This window comes from Neopsephotus bourkii, unplaced genomic scaffold (assembly GCF_033783945.1).
Source record: "Neopsephotus bourkii isolate Nb327-2 ecotype Australia unplaced genomic scaffold, CSIRO-AGI_Nbou_v1 NB_357, whole genome shotgun sequence".
Classification (NCBI taxonomy): Eukaryota; Metazoa; Chordata; class Aves; order Psittaciformes; family Psittacidae; genus Neopsephotus; species Neopsephotus bourkii.
The window spans coordinates 1,937,403-1,943,969 of record NW_026900863.1 but is presented as its reverse complement, the minus strand read 5'-3'; positions in this window follow the sequence as shown (position 1 = coordinate 1,943,969).

Here is a 6,567-nt window from a genome sequence, read left to right as displayed (position 1 = left end):
GCCGCCTCAGGGCACGGCTGCAGCCGGGGAGCTCGGCCCGGTTCAGGGCCTGGGCGCGGAGGGCGGCTCGGGCCCCCGGCGGAGGCCCGGACGCGCGCTCACTGCTACGGCACAAGATGGCGGCGGGCTCCGGGCAGCCGCGGCCGCGCCACACAATGGGGCCACGGCGACTCCCGCGCGCCCGCTCCGCGCCGCAGCAGCGCATACACCCGCTCACCCGTCACGGGGCCGCGCGAAGCGCGCCGGGAGCCGCAGTCCGGGCTCGCCGCGCCCCCCGCACCGCCTACAGCTCCCGGCGTGCAACGCGGCGGCCCCGCCCGTGCGTCACCCCACGGCCCCGCCAGCCAATCGGAGCGCGCCACTGCCGCTCGCGGACGGGCCCTGGCTCCCGTGAGGGGGCCGCGGGCGCGGAGCCGGTGCTCTGTCAGTGCCCGGCAGCCCCGGCCGCGGAGCCCGCAGGGGGGACCCAGGGAGGGGACGGGACGGGGCCGGGCCGGACGGGAGGGCCCCGCGGTGCCTGGCCAGTGCCGCCACATAGTTACCCCCACGGGTGGCTGCGCGGGTAGGGGCACCACAGGGTGCGGTGTCAGTGACAGGGCCGGCAGCTGCAGTTTGTCTTCGTTTCCCCTGACTTGCTCTCATCACTGCGCACCAGAAGTTTGGAAAATTGATCTCCTTATTTGCCGGTGTCAGGACTCCAGTAACTCCACAACTGACTGCAGTCCTCGGGAAGCGTTTCCTCGTCAGTGGAATCACAGGCTGATGCTTAATGCTATGAGGGTTGTGGAGCCTGCTCTGTGGGCAGCCGGGGGAGCCCGCTTGTGATGGAGCAGCCATCCATCCACCCTTCCTTCTGGCTGATAAAGTGCCATGTAACTGTAGATCAATCACAGCGATCTGGGGTATTGGATCCATCCCAAGCTGTGGTCCAGAAGCAGGATTTAGGCATCAGCTGTGTCTTGGAAGTGTGTCTGGAGCTCTGCTTCAGCAGCAGTCTCTATTGAAGCCACCCTTCACAACAGAAGTCTAAACCCCCAACCAGTTATTTATTCACCAACCCACTGCATAGAAACAGGAACTGATGTCTCTTCATTGCCAGTTCCCCCCTGCCCCTAAACACGTACCATAAATACCTTCACCCCATACCATATTTGCTTTGCCCTGTCCTCAGTCCCTGCTCAGGAGGTCCAGCAGAGCTTTGCTCCCCATGCTGACCCCCTTGTGCATGACGAGGGAGCCCAGCTGCCCCACTGTGGGGTTCTGCATCTGCCTGGAGCACTGGTGAGTTGGGTGTCATTCTGAAACCAGTCATGAAAGGATTTCTTTTTACTTTTCACCCAGAACCTTACACAAAAATTCTCATGTGGATGCCATCTCTGGTTTATCGCATTTCCTTCCTGAAACATCTGCATTTGGAAAGCTTACTCTGAAGTCTTCTCAAGGATTACCTCTTGTCCTTTAAAGGAAGAGTGTATTAACAAGGCTGCAGAGCCTCTCTCTTCCTGTGAGCTGCATGTAATTGTGGAAATACCCATGTGTTATTCTTAAAGTGAGGAAATTTTGCTGTGGCTTTGTGGTTTCACTGTAATGTAGTTCACTACTGAAACTTTAAACAAGCATTTACATGTGTGTTAGAGGACACCAGAATTCAGCTGCTACCTGGAAGTTAACTTGTGCCTGTTCATAAGTAAATATACACCGTGATTGTAAAATAAGGTCTTTCATTTCCTGCCCATCACCAGGCTCTGCAGTGTGGAATGTTCGGTGTAAAATGAGCTATCCAGTGCTGCCAGACGTCTCTGGTGTGGTTGCGGTGAACAGACCTGCAGGGAGGTTTTCAGGACCTTACTCCTCAGGCATTTTTCCAGTGCCTGCACTCTGGCTGTGTTTCCTGCACACCTAACTCCAGAGGAAATGAAATACCATCCCTGGGCAGTGCCGGTCATAAACACACACATGCAACACCGACTGCCAAGACAAACTCAGTGTCCAGCCTGACAGCTGTCCAATTCCTGCTGTCTTGAAAGTGGCAGGAAAGATCCTGACCCAGCCTTGGGGGACGTCCTGACCCAGCCTACAGAAATGATAATTCTCCCTTTCCAGCAATGCGGATTCAGTGATTCGGAGGTTGTTTTCCTTCAGTCAGGGGCAAAAATAGGTATTTTGTGCATGGGTTTCTTAGGAGCAGGTTCTGAATTTGAATCCACTTTGAGCTCTTCTATCTAGTAAACCCTCTTAATTCATGTCCCCATGGAAATGATAATTAATGAACTGAGGGCTGTTTAGTTAAAAACAAGATCAGCAAATCTGAATGCTTGGTTGAAGTACTGCATCACAAGGAGGTGAAATGCTTTAGCTGAACATCACCAGTATATAAGAACAGCCCAAGCTCAGCTCCTAGCTATCTTTTGTCCATCTCTGAGTAGAGGCTTAGCTCAAAATAGAGGCTTAACTTGGCTTAACTAGAAGCTGGCCTGCAAGAGGCTCAGGACATTCCTTGATTTGCAGATCAATCCATGTGATTTATAGGGGTTTTCTTTTAGATTGGATTTACTTGTTTGTCAGTCAGCACACTGCTTTGACTGGCCCATAAGAGTAAATAACTCTGAAGGTGAGTGTATGATTTGCTGTATAAATGTATAATCAATTCCAAGCAATAGTTGTTAACAACTACCCTAAAGTACTATATGGTGTCTGTGCGGGATGAAACCATGTGAGAGGATTCTGCATGAGAATCTCATTTGTTTATTGGTATGATGAACTTGATCTACCTGGATCTTAGTGCTTTAACGTATTTAGCTCAACATAGTGAAGAAAAAAGCAAAAAACTGTTAAAAACCCCAGCAGTTCAATGAGTGCTTTACCTAGAAGGAACTAAGGCAGCTGAAGAGATGTGAAGTATGCTGGTGTGTAATTAAGAAAGTTTAAGCTCCTCTGTAGTAACTGCCAGTTGTGCAAGCTCTTATCACATGCTGGGTGAAAATTTCATGTGCTGCAAAGCCCCAGTGGAAATCACCTTGTTGTGTTTGGTCCCTGTAACTTTGCTCTGCAAGCAAAGTGTCTAAGGCAGGGCTGAGTCATTTGCCTGTCCTTAACAACCCTCCTCAGTGGAGGATGGTGGCTTCAGTCCCTTGTCACTTCAGTAAACCTTGGTTTCCTCAAGTGAAAATGCCTTGGTTATTGTCTGCCTTGTGCTGTGTCTTTGTCTGTATCTTTAAGTTTCAGGTGAAAGAGTTTCCAAGGATGAGGCTGGGGAATTACCTTGTGTTGGACCAAAGCCTCTTGCCGTTTTGCCGTGGAGGTGAAATCTGTACCTAACTTCTGGCGTTTTCAGTTCTTGTAGAAATTCATACACTGCCCTAGAGCAGGATCTGAGTCTCAGCAAGGTGGTGGGGCAGGGTGCAGGAGCATGGGATCGCAGCCTGCAGTGCCGCAGGTTCACTGTCCGTGCAGGTGAGGCATGGCACAAGAGCTGCCCAGTTGAATGCCACTGGCGGAAGGTGAGCTGGAAGACTGGACCACCGAAAATGTCGTGGACTGGTTCCCTGTGAGGTTTTAGCTGTCCCTCGAGCACAGAAGCCATTGGTCCCGCAGGACTCATTTAACCCTCTTTCCTCACTGCCACACAGCATTGGGGTGGATGTGTACTTTGCCTCCCCAGGTAAGACACGACATTTGTAAAAGACTATTTTTATGTTAAAGGAACCATCCTTGTGCCATGGGGATATGGTCATAGACAGAGGGGAAGGTGGTGTCTTTCCCAGACTACCTTGAGCATCACTTTCCTTTGAAAGCACAGACTCCCTGGAAAGGAGAAGGTCAAGAGATCACATAGGAACAAAATGCAAAGACATGCAGCGACTTCTGTTCCTTCTGCTTGTGAGGATGCCCCTGTGCATGGTGGTGTAAGTTTGAGCTTCATGCTAATAAGTGCTGCTTGCACTCTGTGTGTGCTCCTTTACATGCCTGCTGCCTGCAGGGCTCTCTGGGCACTGGAGGTGCTCAGAGGAGCAGCTGTGCTTTCCTCATAGACAAGGCGTTTCAGGGCTTCAGACATGTGCACCCAGCAGCTCGGAGCAGAGCCCCAGCAGTGTGCATGTGAGCAAACGGCAGCAAGAGTAGGGTAAACATCAGAATCAGTTGTTATTCCACCTGGTGCTAGCACCAAAGTGATGGTGGTACCACCACCAGCAGCCTGGTGATGTTGGTGTGAGGGCAGTGTCCTGAGGCCACTGCAGAGCACAGGTGCCAGCTGCCCCACGTTCCAGCACACATTGTGCTGCTGCAGAGGGATGGGACCAAGGAAGTGCTGCACACTCTCAGGTCTCACACGCGCCCTCCTGGGTCTTGGCAGCATCATCCTGCTGTGGAGCTCCTGCTGCATTGACCTGATGCCATGTGGGAGCTTGGGGGCAACAGGGGCTCCTTGCCTCACAGGACCAACATGGACAATGCCAGGAAGTTGGTGGCATGGGATTAATAAAATCTGAGAAAGTATTATTTAAAACTCCCCAGAAAACTCATGCACACGTGCTTCTCTGACGAGCAGCTGAGGAGTTTTGGGTTGTCTAGTTTGGAGAGCAGGATACTGAGGGCTGACCTTATTGCTCTGCAGTTTCAAGAGGAGGGGACATGGAGAGGGACATGCTGAGCTCTTCTCACTGGGAACCAGTGACAGGAGGCATGGGGATGGTTTAAAGCTGTGTTGGGGAGGTTCAGGTTGGACATCAGGAAGCAAGAAGATGGTCAGACCCTGGAACAGGCTTCCTGGAGAGGTGGTCATTGCCCTAAGCCTGTCAGTGTTCAAGGGACATTTGCACAAAGCTCTTAACAGCAAGCTTCAGCTGGGCCAGCCCTGGATTGCTCCGGCTGTTGGACTAGATAGAAGATGGTTGTTGTAGGTACCTTCCACCTGAAGTCTGGGAAGTCTATTTCATTCCATTCCTCTCCGTTCCCCGCCGAGCGCCGTGGGCCGGGCACTGCGACGCCACCTGCTGGCAGGCCCCTCGCAGCACCGCGCCCCGCCGGAGCGGTTCGGGTGTGTGCGGGGGGCGTTGGTGGCGTTTGTCCGCGCGCTGTTGGAGTTTCCGAAGCCCGTCACTACGAGCGGGGAACAAAGCGATCACGACTGCTACCGCTAGGGTGGGGTGGGCGAGGAACAGAGCAGCCTCTGCCTCGGGCAGTGACTTCCTGGGGACCCCGACCATCATGGGCTGGCCACGCAAAGATCCCGCCTGGCATCTGCAGGGATTACTGGAGAACAGCCTGGACTTGGCAAAGCTAAACCACAGCTGGCCCACTGAACTGGGAACTGGGAGCGAGCTCCTAAAAGAGGTCACAGAGACCAGAAGCAACAGGGAACAACATAAACCCCACAGCCAAACACCCGTCAAGCAGCAACACCATCCAGGATAAAAACAAATAAAGGAACATGGGATACAGTTTTTCCATGTTGTTCATGTCAGACCAATGGCTAAACATCAATACCTAGAGTCCTGCATGCAGGAGCATGAGCATTTAATCCTTAAGGTGTGGTTGCTTGCATCCTCACTGAGGAACCTGTGAGCTGCGAAGCCACAAGCAACACAAATACTGTTGTGCAGACCTGTTACTTCAGCCAGTACCGAGGCATTTCTGAACAATTCCCAGTAGCGTTTTTAGTGGGCTCAGCTGGGTTTGCTTTAGGTGAAATGCTACCATCTGTACAGTTACATAGTTACCCTTCAAAGTTCAGGCTTAATGATGCTCATTGAGGTTGAGTGTTTTTGTTGGCGGAATCCTGTTACCAGCTTGGCAGGGAATGGCAAAGGCAACTCTAAGAGCTGTAGTTTGAGGCATAATTAGCAATATGTGAGCATTTCACAGGAGCATGGGTGAGGGAAGGATGTGGTAGGAGCTCTGCTTTATTCTGTGCTGAGGCTGCAATGCAGGAGACAGAAGAGGTCTGTTCCATGGGGGTCACCAATAATAATCAGGCACAGAGGTGTGGCAAGTTTGAACATCTGCGTGTGAGATCCCTGTCACCCACTGCTGGCTGTGTCAGTTCCTCCAAGCCGTGGAGGAAAATGACCAGGTTCAAAAACTATGTGGCTTAATTCATTTGTGCATGTAAGACCCCTAAAAGATCAGGTTGTGATGCCCTGAAAGCGTGTAACCACTGTTCATGCTGTGTTTAACCCCAGCCGTTCTCTGGTGGGTTTGTCCAAGAGGGATGTGTGTAATTCCTGCACTGTTTCCCATGAGCTACCTCCCATATTCCGAAAGGGAGACTCAGCACCTCACATACACATAGAAATGACCTGCATCACAAGGTGTGTTACAATCTTCCATAACCCAACAATTTATTTAAACTTACATCACAAGGAGAATCTATTAATAAAATACATCAGTTCACACCAGTCTGCATTGCCATTTTTTAAGGGTAAGCATCTTTCTTCACTTTATATTAAAACTTTATAGAGGTAAAAACTACTGCATTGTACCCGCAGTTCTGGAAATCTAGTGTAACATCAGGCAGGTTACAGAGGAACTTTCAGAACTCATTACACTTCAGTTAACCTCACATTT